Source organism: Rhinatrema bivittatum, chromosome 4, assembly GCF_901001135.1.
Source record: "Rhinatrema bivittatum chromosome 4, aRhiBiv1.1, whole genome shotgun sequence".
In the NCBI taxonomy this organism is placed as follows: Eukaryota; Metazoa; Chordata; class Amphibia; order Gymnophiona; family Rhinatrematidae; genus Rhinatrema; species Rhinatrema bivittatum.
The window spans coordinates 452,019,532-452,032,623 of record NC_042618.1 but is presented as its reverse complement, the minus strand read 5'-3'; the positions used below and the strand labels follow the sequence as shown (position 1 = coordinate 452,032,623).

The window sequence follows — 13,092 nt, the reverse complement described above, 5'->3', positions numbered from 1 at the left end:
TTGGGAGAGTGGGAGCGGAATAGGATTAATATCAGAAACAATCACAAGATAATGATTAGAAAAAACAATATTCTTGGTAAAACATTTTGCAGAGTTATAAAGCAAGAAAAGTTTTCAAAAATTGGTTTGAGTCAGCACCTTTCATACAGTGTACAACTTCTACCCCCCCCCCCCCTTTTGCTTTCACTAAAATGCTCCATAAGGAACATTGTAGAGAGCATTTTCCCTCATAAAACATTAATATTGAAAGCCCTGGGAATCGGAATGCTCCCATAGCCGTAGACTCTTCCTATCTGCCTTTGCTCACTTCCCTTTACAGCTGCATATAACCTTTCCAAAACAACCAAGCTGACTTTTAAAGCTGAATTGATTCTCTGGATGAGGCACATTTCATTCCTTTTAGTATTTCCCACTGTAATGTTGAAAAAAAGTTTTTTTAAATTAACCCTTTTCTACAATCTCTCTCCTCTGATGGAACAGGGTGATTTTCTGTGACTTTGGTTCATTGAAAATGTGCCTAGAGATGAAACTAAAACATGTAGAGATTTATAGAGACAGCATTAGGGATTTTAGAATCTGGGCCAGATATAATAAGCACTTTTTCCATAGATTCTATTGTTCACTAAGATGTCTAGTAGCAAAGTATATGAATACTTTTCTACTTGCTTATGTGAGAAGGCAAAGGAGCACCTGGGATCAGTTGCGGTAATTTTGAAAACTGGTGCCAGTGAGGCAGAGGTAAATGAAACCCACCTCCCAAGGGAGATGGAGGTTTAACAGCAAGCTACCATTTAAGTTAACTGCAGCATAGAGAAAAGGGGGGGGGGGGGGAGGACAATGAAGCTATGTAACATGAGCTGCAGCCCAAAAAACCCAGAATGAGATTGAAAAGGTTGCCAGACTCCTTATGTGAAGGTGCTTAAATGACCAATGAATTCATAAGTCAGAGACTCAGGTAGGGGATATGAATGTCACAGCCCCCTGGATTGCTGTTGGTAACTTGCAGTGAAATATCACTTTAAATCAAAGGATAGCAAAATCCTAAATTACAGAACTATGACTGCAAAAGTTCTACATTGGAAAATTTTGAATGAGAGAGCAATTTATGAGAGAAATGTAGTGAAAAAACACAGTCCTAGGAAGCAAACATATTCTCACCCTGACTAATAAGTAGAGTCAGGGGCTGCAGTAAGCTGCATGTGCCGGCCAACTGCCAGCGCGCAATCCCCGGCACTGCAGCAAATATGGACGCTGTGCCGGGAGCCTGACCCCACCCCCATCGCGCTCCCCCCCTCCCCCCCTTTTTGCAAGACCCAGGACTTACACACGTTCTGGGGCTTTACGTGAGTCACTGGGCATTTTTAAAATAGGCCCGGCGCACATAACCCTTTTAAAATCCAGCTCTCAATGTGCATAACTCCTTTGAAAATTTACTTCATAGGCTGAATTTTCAAAAGATTTTATACACATAAATGGAAATTGTTACAATATATGCTACTTTTACATACATAACTCATTGGAAAATTCACTTCTTAGCTAGCTAAATTTCTTTGACTATCTCCATCAAAATGAAAAAGAAAGACATTTAGTACTAGTGAGTGTTTGTTTTAGGGATGGACAAAATTGCTGCATTTTTGCTCAAATAATCTGATCTCTGCTGAAAGTTTTCCCTTGATGTCTTTCTTGAAAGCAAAATTAGCAATAACCAGTATAGCCAATTTGAGTTTTTTCAATAATTCTATTGTTTGCCTATATATTACTGCTAAAAACCTGCTGACAATCCCCAGTGTGCATTCGTTCAGGTTTTGCATGTATTGAATATTGGTATATACCACAAAAACAAGTGGAGAATAATGCAAACATAAACAAGCTATGTCCATAAAAAATGTGTGTTGCCAAAATATGTAGATGGGCCGTTGTTAGTAAATAATCCTATTGGCAGTGAACAGGAGACCAAATGGCCTTACTTCGAAAAATGTTTGTATTCACTATCTTCAGTGAGTGATTGACATTAACAGTTGTGAAGCAAACAGATCCAGAGAAGTAAGTGTCTTAAGGGAGTCAGTATGAGTAGTAACTTGCTCCTGAAAGATGGTAGCTGATTTCTTAGTGGTTTCAATGACAAGGACCATCAAATCGAAAGAACACTTGTTGAGGATTTAATTGCACCTTGTGATAAATTCAGCATTATCAGTGTGGAGATGGGGTTCTTTCAGGATGCATAGTCTATAGGGATCCAGCGGACTTGGGAATATTCAGTTAAAGTGGTTACATGAAGTTCAGTGTGAGTAGCTCTTTTCTGAGATATAATAGCCTCTGACCAGGAAATATTGTCGGAACAGGCACCGGAGTCAGCAAAGAATGGAGTGTCGGAGATAACAGCTCTGAAGTCTTTATCTGAGTAACTAAAATTATCCTCTGTTGGTGCTACCATGAAAATATCCATGATCAAATGGTAAAAACTACAAAAACATGTGGAGAATAATGCAAACAACAAACACGCTATACCCATAAAAAATGTGTGTTGCCAAAACATGTAGATGGGCTGTTATTAGTAAATAATCACGTTGGCAGTGAGCAGGAGACCAGACAATCTTACTTCAAAACATCAAAACATGTTTTTATTCACTATCTTCAGTGAGTGGTTGACATTAACAATTCAATATTATATATTTCAATGTTGGATTTTTGAGATGCAACACTAATTCTGGATGGTTTAAACAAAGACATTGAGTGGTCGGTCTTTTTGTAATGTTCCTATCTTCTCATTTTGACTCCTCCCCCTTTTCGGCATGCTTTTTTCCTTTAAAAATGCTTAGCTACTTGACAGATCTTTGCCTTTCAAAACCGTTTTAAACATATGAAGGTATCTTACACTGAATGGTATGTAATTTTTGCTTTAATATCCTCTGCCTTGCCTATTCTTTGGAGCTGTTATTTTAATAGTTTTGAGCCTCTTTGAAGGATTTATTTTTAAGTTTTCCTATTTCTTTTCTTTACACTGTATATGAAAATACTTTGGTCTGGTTTAAAGCCGTCGGGGGACTGAAATTGCCTTATAACCAGTGCTCATTTACAGTTTCATTAAAATATACAATGTTGAACTGTTAATGTCAACCGCTCACTGAAGATAGTGTTAAAACATTTTTTGAAGCAATGGCCATCTACATATTTTGGCAACACACGTTTTTTATGGCCATTGAATATTGTTATGACATGGAGATTTTGAAAATCTCCATTTAAAACAAATGAAAATATTTCCCCCACCCCCCTTATTGTGCATTTCAAGTATGGCCTTAAAACATTGTGACAGCAACTTATTTTGCCTTGGAAGACATGGTTGTGGTAAAAGCAGATTGACAATGGCATATTAAACCTGGGGCTAGATGCATTAAACTATAGTATTTGATAGGAAGGCGGGCATGTTTATGGTAATAGCCTGTTTATCACAATGTGCATTATCTTAACACATGTGAAAATGCCATAACGCGAGTTGGAAAATAACCCCTTTGGTTTAAGTGTTCTATATCCCCCGAAGGACTTTAAAGGGAGACATAGTACATCATGATTCAAAAACATGCTCTTAACGTCAGTGGTTAATTTGAGGTCCATTATTTCTCAGAAATGAAACCACAATTTTTCAAGATCAGGGAGATAATAAAAAGATACTGTTAGCTGTCTATAGCATTGCTTTTCCAGCTACAATGTCATAAATATAATACATAATAGAAGAATGTAATTTGAATTTTCACTGTTCACTGTGCAAAAATAACAGAGGATAATTGTCAGATTTCAACACAGTCGTTTATTCTAGATGTTTGTCACAAAAGTTCTAATTTCAAAGTTTTTTCAGTACCTTGACACGATTGAGTTTTGCCATGGTCTGAGCAGCATCTTTATCTAGCCTCCCCGAGAAGCAAACATAGCCAACATGACTATGTTGGCTATGTTTGCTTCTCGGGGAGGCTTGTACAGATGGTGTAGGGCCTTTGCCCAATGGCAAAGGCCCTCACCATCTGTACATGACAGTTGACATATTGCCTAGGTAGGTATAGCAGGGTGCATTTGTGTATGGCTGCATGCAACCACAAAAAGGAATGCTAGTTTCTAACAACCTGTGAGAATTTAGGAATGCCACAATCTTTGACAGGTGCTTTACTAATGCCTGTAGCTGAAGGTCTGCTAGGTGAACACTGTGATGTCAGCACTAGGGATGTGAATCGTTTTAGGACGATTAAAATTATCGTCCGATAATTTTAATATCGTCTTAAACCGTTATGGAACACAATACAATACAGATTCTAACGATTTATCGTTATAAATCGTTAGAATCGTGAGCCGGCACACTAAAACCCCCTAAAACCCACCCCCGACCCTTTAAATTAAATCCCCCACCCTCCCGAACACCCCCCCAATAAATTAAATAACCTGCGGGTCCAGCGGCGGTCCGGAACGGCAGCGGTCCGGAACGGGCTCCTGCTCCTGAATCTTGTCGTCTTCAGCCGGCGCCATTTTCCAAAATGGCGCCGAAAAATGGCGGCGGCCATAGACGAAAAAGATTGGACGGCAGGAGGTCCTTCCGGACCCCCGCTGGACTTTTGGCAAGTCTCGTGGGGGTCAGGAGGCCCCCCACAAGCTGGCCAAAAGTTCCTGGAGGTCCAGCGGGGGTCAGGGAGCGATTTCCCGCCGCGAATCGTTTTCGTACGGAAAATGGCGCCGGCAGGAGATCGACTGCAGGAGGTCGTTCAGCGAGGGTTCCGGCGCCTCGCTGAACGACCTCCTGCAGTCGATCTCCTGCCGGCGCCATTTTCCGTACGAAAACGATTCGCGGCGGGAAATCGCTCCCTGACCCCCGCTGGACCTCCAGGAACTTTTGGCCAGCTTGTGGGGGGCCTCCTGACCCCCACGAGACTTGCCAAAAGTCCAGCGGGGGTCCGGAAGGACCTCCTGCCGTCCAATCTTTTTCGTCTATGGCCGCCGCCATTTTTCGGCGCCATTTTGGAAAATGGCGCCGGCTGAAGACGACAAGATTCAGGAGCAGGAGCCCGTTCCGGACCGCTGCCGTTCCGGACCGCCGCTGGACCCGCAGGTTATTTAAGTTATTTGGGGGGGGGTTTTAGGGGGTTTTAATGTGCCGGTTTTTCGATTTTTAACGATTTTTAACGATTGTTCACGATATTTTACCCCCCCAAACGGCAACAATACGATTCCCTCCCCCTCCCAGCCGAAATCGATCGTTAAGACGATCGAGGACACGATTCACATCCCTAGTCAGCACTGGCTCTGAAACAGCTGAGGCCATGCTGTCAGCAGTGTCTTTCCAAGCCCATGTGACCCAAAGCATTACAAGTACAGGTGCATTACTACAGATGCACACAGATGTCAGCTATGGGATGAGGCTGTAAAATGACCACTTTGTGATTTATACTTTTTATAGTCAACCTGTAGCTTTAGGCTGTGCCTTTAAGCTTCAGAACTTCTTATGATTAATAGAATTTCTGAAGTACTTGGTCTCCATGTTCAAGGACCTGCTGGAGTTTCATAAGACCTATGGTACTATCTCATCCACATGTAAAGGCAAGAACAGGGCTCAAGGGGTAGACCCACCAAGCACAATGTCACAAGCTAGGCCAAGCTATATACACTGTGTTGGAAGGCCTACATGAACACTTTTGTGATATATGCCTCTTTTAGACTCACTATCAGTCAGAAAAAATTAGACCAGCCACATGTATTTGGTGCTCTTTTTACTTTGACAACAATCTTTACTTTGACAACAATGTCATAGGGGCCAACCGTCGGCCCCTATGACATAGTGAGGGCAAAGGTAGTGTCGGCGCCATTTTGAATACTGGCAATACAGCCCGAGTGCAGGTGGTCGCTCCCGGACCCCCGCTGGTCTTTTGGCAAGTCTTGTGGGGGGGGGTCAGGAGGCCTCCCCCAAGCTGGCCAAAAGTCTCTGGGAGTCCAGCGGGGGTCCAGGAGCGATCTACTGCACTCAGGCCGTATTGCCAATATTCAAAATGGCGCCGGTGCTACCTTTGCCCTGTCACAGGGTAAGGGCAAAGGGCCATCGGCACCATTTTTATTAATGCAGCCGATGGCCTGAGAACAGTTGATCGCTCCCCACGCTTCCGCTGGACCACCAGGTAATTTTAAAACCTTTTTTGGGGGTTCGGGAGGTGTTTTGATTATCGGATTGGGCGCAGCCGATAATCAGAACTCAAATCGGGCTGGGCGATAACAATTTTAAGATTTGGATCGGAACCGGAACCGATCAGATTCCGGTTCTGATTCACATCTCTACTCTGTATATTAATGCTTCACCAGTTTTGTCCAACAGCAAAATCTACTTTTGACAATTCCGAAGGTGCATTCTAGGACACAGCGGGTAGAACATAAGATCTCATTGTACCTCATCTCCACTGGCATTTTGGAAATAGCAACAGGGGGGTTAGAAGCCAGGTCCTGCAACCATATCCCAAATCTCCTGTGTCAAAGACAGTATGGGTGCATCATTCTCACCACCATCACTTTGAGATATGGCTGGCAACCCACAGAAAGTTATAAGACAGTAAAAGCTAACCTCTAACTTAGCATGAACCTTTAAAGCATATTTCCCTACCCTAAGTTCATGCCATCAATTTCTGTGACACTATATAAACACTAGAGCATGAGCTTAATATGTGTCAGATCTTCCAGACTAAGAAACTGCATCAGGGGATTCCACCAAATGTGTGGCAGCCCCCTTACAACCAAGCTAAGGCTACTCATTCATACCAGTCATCAAACCCTGATGCAGTACATCAGAGCACAATCATGATTAAGGCAAAGAACATAGGAAGCAGAAGTGGCAACCCAATATCTACAGTACAGATCTAATGTTAGAGCTGATAGCAGCACAACTATGTGATGTTAAAAAGAAGGCTCCAAATAGTAGGGATGTGAATCGTTTTTTGACGATTTAAAATATCGTCCGATATATTTTAAATCGTCAAAAAATCGTTAGGGCCACGATACAATACCAATTCCCCCGATTTATCGTTAAAAAATCGTAAATCGGGGGAAGGGGGAGGACAGGAAAACCGGCACACTAAAACCCCCTAAAACCCACCCCCGACCCTTTAAATTAAATCCCCCACCCTCCCGAACCCCCCCCAATGCTTTAAATTACCTGGGGATCCGGCGGTGGTCCAGAACGGCGGCGGTCCGGAACGGCCCCCTCAATAGAATCGTGTTGTCTTCAGCCAGCGCCATTTTTCAAAATGGCCGCCGCAAAATGGCGGCAGCCATAGACAAAAATGATTCGACGGAGGAGGTCGTTCCGGACCCCCGCTGGACTTTTGGCAAGTCTTGTGGGGGTCAGGAGGCACCCCCAAGCTGGTCAAAAGTTTCCTGGGAGTCCAGCGGGGTTCCGGGAGCGATTTCTCGCAGCGAATCGTTTTCGTATGGAAAATGGCGCCGGCAGGAGATCGAGTGCAGGAGGTCGTTCAGCGGCGGTCCGGAACCCCCGCTGAACGACCTCCTGCAGTCGATCTCCTGCCGGCGCCATTTTCCATACGAAAACGATTCGCGGCGAGAAATCGCTCCCGGAACCCCGCTGGACTCCCAGGAAACTTTTGGCCAGCTTGGGGGGGACTCCTGACCCCCACAAGACTTGCCAAAAGTCCAGCGGGGGTCCGGAACGACCTCCTCCGTCAAATCGTTTTTGTCTATGGCCGCCGCAAAATGGCGGCGGCCATTTTGAAAAATGGCGCCGGCTGAAGACAACACGATTCTATTGAGGGGGCCGTTCCGGATCGCCGCCGTTCTGGACCACCGCTGGATCCCCAGGTAATTTAAAGCATTTGGGGGGGGTTTTAGGGGGGTTTAGTGTGCCGGCTCACGATTTTAACGATTTTTCACGATAGTTTACACACCCAAACGGCAACAATACGATTCCCTCCCCCTCCCAGCCGAAATCGATCGTTAAGACGATCGAGGACACGATTCACATCTCTACCAAATAGTCCATGTTCAAAGAATGCACTCAAGAGGACAGCCTAAGGGCCAAGGCAGCTTAGTTCAACAAGAAGGCAGCAAGACCAGGACCAAAGATTGCAGCATGGAGGCCAAGGAACAGGAAAAGACCCAGCAGTATGGAGGGAGCACTGGATGGCCGGTGTCATCTTTAAAAATGGCATGGGCCATCCAGTGCTCCTACCATGTGACAGGGGCCAGCCAATGGCACGGATACCCTGTCACATGGTAAGGGCAAAGGGCCATCGGTGCCATTTTTATTAGTGGCAGCCGACGGCCCGAGAGCGGGAGATCACTCCCAGGACCCCCATTGGACCACCAGGTGCCTGTAAAAAGTTTTTTTGGAGGGAGGGGGGGGGGGGGGGGAAGCTAAGGGATTAGTTTTAAAGGGTCGGGGTTGGTTTTTTGTTTATCAGCTCGGGCGCAGCCGATAAACAAAACCGCAATCGGGCCAGACGAAAAAAAACCCACGATGTGAATCGGAACCAGAATCGATTCTGGTTCCGATTCACATCTCTACTGGTCATGTTGTTAAATGATGTTGCCACCATTGTCAGAGCTTGCGAGTGTACTGCCATCTGATTACACAGGGCTTGGGTTTGATTGTTGACAGCCCTCCTCAGGTGCACTAGCTGTGGCTGTATGTGGTGGAGATGTACCCCATACATCCTTTCCAGCCGTTCCAGCTATTCATACATTAAGGTCTCTATTGGTGCTCGTGGCGGTGGCAGTACTGGTGCTGGTGGCAGTGCTGCTGTCAGTACTGTGCTGGTCATAGCATGACCTGATGTTTTGGCTTCCAAAAGTGGCATGAGGGGGCCAATAGGCTTCTCCTGCTGTGTGCCTGCTGCCTCGTGTTGGTGACGTGGTGTGCTCAGAGGTTGTGGTGGCTCAGCTGGCTCCCACTGCAGGTTGGGTTCCTCCATGAAAGCTGACATATTTAGGCCCACATTGAATAGGCTTTCTGAGCAAAGGGGTTCCAGTATTTGCCTGTGCTCAGGAGGCTGGAGCTACTGCTATGTCTGTGTGTCCATCAGCAAGAGGGCATGGAAAAGTGCTGCTGCACTGCTGATCCCTGGGACTTGATTGCTGGTACTGTCAGATTCCTGGGAGAGAGCTGAGGAACCAAAGAAGAAGACATAAGTAACAAAGCCAAGAAGTACACATGTACCGTTTAGCATGAGATGCACACTTTGCATCTCAATCAACGTAAGCATCTTATGCCAATGATATGGACAGCTTAGTAGTCTTGCCATTTACAGGTGAGGTGAGCTTACTGGCTCCAGCTTGCATGGTGTCCAGCTGCTCAGCCATTCCCTCAAACATATCTGATCCCAGCCATTGGATGAGATGTTCCTCCAGCGGTGTCATCACTATCGGACAAGGGGCTCCTCCTCCAGTCTGCTGTATGTATTTGTTCCTGTTTGACACTGTTGCTTTCAATTGGGCTTTCATGTCATGGTATCTGTGGGCCACCTGCTCCCCACTCCACTTCATGCTGCTGCACCCGATATAGTCTGGGCAATGGTACATCAGATCTGGCCCTTGGATGCCCTCGATTTCCTGGACACATGGTTACTAAAGAACATGGTGTAATGTTAGAGGACCTCAGTGATATTCATTTCATTGTCCTCCATGCTGAACTTCTAAGCCCTCAGACAAGCATGCCCTGCTGCCTGGCTTCCAGAACGGGGTGCCGCTTCCATTTCCGGAGAGGTGTCCTCCTTTTCCTCATTCTTGCTCCCACTCCCCTTTCCTTCCTGTCCCCTCCTGCCCCTGCCCTACAAATTCCCTTCCCCTCTGCCCATCCCTAGCCTGCTGGCCTCCTCCCTCCATCCTCCCGCCTCCTCCTATCCCTTTCCTCTTGTCTATCTATACTCCTATACCAGTGCCTACACCTACTCCTTCTCCTGCACTCATTCTCCTCCCTCTTTGCTTGTCCTTTCCTCTCTCCCCACTCCTCTCACACTCCATCCTCTCCACTCCTTAACACCACCATGCCTCACCACTCCTCCTCCGCTGCAAACACAAAGACAAACAGGACAAACTAACAAAAACGTTCACTTTAACAAAACACCAAAGACCAAGGGAAAGGGAAACAAAGGACAAAAGAAGACAATTCAATCCAGTAATCAGAAAAAATCTACTCCCACTAAACCACTTACCTACTCTCTTCTCCTCTCTTCAATTGCCTGACACACCCTCAAAGAGGCAGCTGCAGGAAGCCTGGATACAGAAGCCACAAAAATAACGTGACACATAAAACAACCCACTCCATGTAAAATGTTGTGCAACACGCTGACACCATGCACAATGGGATAATGTATTGTGCTTCCCGAACATTGCCTATGCGATGTGATGCACAGGAAATTAGCTTAACCAAGTCCACTTTTTTTGTTGTGACCACTATTTCTGATATATTTATAGCAATTTGATGAATCTAGGCCATAGTAACATAGTAAATGATAGTAAATAAAGACCTATATGGTGCAATTAGTATGCCCAGCAACTATTTTTTTAATTGATTTTTTTTTATTTAAATTTTTTTTTCTAAGGGTAGTAGCAACTGCCACTCCATGCAGGCTATTCCCAAGCAGAAAAGTAAGTTTTAGGTATAATATTAACGTTACCCCATTAGTTCATTTCCATTATCTAGCCAGCATGGATCCTCTGTGTTTCTCATGCCCTTTTGAATTCCATTACAATTCTTGTCTTAACCACCACTTCTGGGAGCATATTCCATGCATCCACTATTTCCATGAAGAAAAATTTCCTGACATTGTGTTTGTCTTCTCCCTTAGAGTTTCATTTCATAACCTCTAGTTTTGCAGCTTCCTTTCCATTGAACACTTTCCATTGGCACCACTTGAAATATCTGTTCCATTGAAGACATCGTTTTTCTAGAAAACCATCAACTAGAAAGAATTATTATACCTACAATATCTCTAGGCAAATCAAGGGCCACAATTACTGAGTGCTCAAAATCCAAGCTCTCAGGTTGAGGGCAGAAAGGTTGGGATGGTAAAGTATCCTTCATTCTGAGTTAACAATGTAGGGTCTGTCCCTAGATATACAGGAGAACAGCTGGATAGCTGTATGAGATATGCAAACCATATTTGTCTGGACCATACTGGAGCTATGAGGATCTGGTGAGCATGATCCTGGAGTAGCTTCTGCATTATTCTGACAATGAGCAGTATCGGTGGAGAAACATATATGAGACTTATCCCCTAATCAAGGAGGAAACTGTCCTGAGCTAGTCTGAGATTGCCATGCCTCAAAACCTCTTGATTTCTTGGGGATGAGGAAATATCTGGAGTAGAAGTTCTTCCCATGTTGGAATACAGTGATTGGTTCTATTGCACTTTGTAGAAACAGTGACTGGACATCCAGGCAAAATCGCACCAGTTATGCACTGAAATTCGTTACCAGAGGATGTGATAAAGGCAATTAGCACAGCTGGGTTTAAAAAGATTTGGACAAGTTCTTCAAGGAAAAGTTCTTAAACAGTTATTAACCAAGTAGACTTAGGGAAAGCCACTACTGATCCCTGGAGATTAGCAGTTTTGGATGTATCTATTATTTGGGATCTTACCAAGTACTTATGGCCTAGATTGGCCAATGTTGGAAACAGCATACTGGGCTTGATGGATGCTTGGTCTGATCCAGTATGTCAATTCATATATTATTATGTACTGTAAGTCCTTCAGTCTCATCTCATAAGCTTCCAACAATTGTGCTCAAGAAATTTTCAAAAAATTTTACACACATACTTTTCAAAAATGTTTTAAGTATCCATATACAGTAAGTGCAAACGTCTCCCAGCCCTGCCCCCAGTTACATCTCTCCTCAGTCTAGGCAAGCTTATGCATGAATATGACATGACCCACATATCAGGGAGGACGTTTTGCAAAAGGCCATTTCTGTGTGTAAAACACAGCTTTACCTGCATGTCCTTTTGAAAATTATGCATATGATTTTATCATAAATTTCAAGCAATGCTGGGTTAATTTAGGGGTAAATTATCAAAGGATTGGCCAATTTTTATTTAGGTAAAAGAGCAAACACTCCTAAGTTGGCAAATCCTAGTAAGTAGATTTTTGGCTGCCTGAGCATAGGCATGTACTTTTGGTCACATTGAAAAGAAGTGCTCTGGGGGAGGGAGGAGCAGCCATTTCAGAGACATGTTTCTAAATCAGAAACATACATTTAATTTTCAAAACAAGCATATACATTGTAGGCATGTTGCTAGCATACATGCTTTATGGCATCATTTTGCAAAGTGTAAGAGTGCATGTGTATTGTTAGCACATTTGCAGGCCGATGCAAGATCATGCATGTAAAAATGTGCATCCAAACTGGAAACACATTTTTTTCAATGCATACACATCCAACTCTCCTTGGCATGCAATGCAATATGTTAATGAGCTGCTGTGCTAGAACAGACACACTATGTAAAACTTGTGTCTCTCTAGCGTGCAAACATCAGGCACCCAGGAGACGTGGCTTTTTGCCCAGAACAGCACTGGTCGCGAGCAGCTGACCTGGCCAGAGCTCCCTCCCCACCCCCGGAAGGGCTGTTCCTGATTGGTCCTTTCACCGACATGTGACAGTAAATGGACCAATCGACACTGCAATGGAGTGAATAAATTCATTTTTAAGTGTAGGCACCTTCCCTCTGTGAGTCACCAGAGCCACCAAGCGCCACGCCAACCGATTAACCTTGGCCAGCCAGAGGATAGTGCTCACCTCTCCATCTGAACAGCAGGGTGGCCACTGAGCTGCCCACCCCACCAGACACCACACACAGAAATTTTTTTTCCAAGACTTTTTTATTTTTGCATGATGATGCTTTCTATAGTTTCTTCTACTCAGTATAACAATGATACTATTAAGAGAAACCACAGAAAGCAGGATTTTTGTTTTAGTGGTTGAGCCCTTTTAGTGTGGCATACCTAAAACTTGCTTCATTGCAATAAATGCGTTGGCCACGCGGGAATTTTTTGAACTGCAGGGTAACAGCTAATAGTCTCATCTACATACAATTTACATGTGATGAGCGCTATTAGCTAC

General features: G+C 44.4%; 1 protein-coding gene across 3 annotated transcripts in view; it reads right to left on the bottom strand.

The window, feature by feature from the left end:
• MGAT4C (MGAT4 family member C) overlaps positions 1-13,092 on the bottom strand; it is a 150,978-nt gene that overhangs the window by 100,094 nt on the left and 37,792 nt on the right. The gene's annotated exons all lie outside the window — the stretch shown is intronic.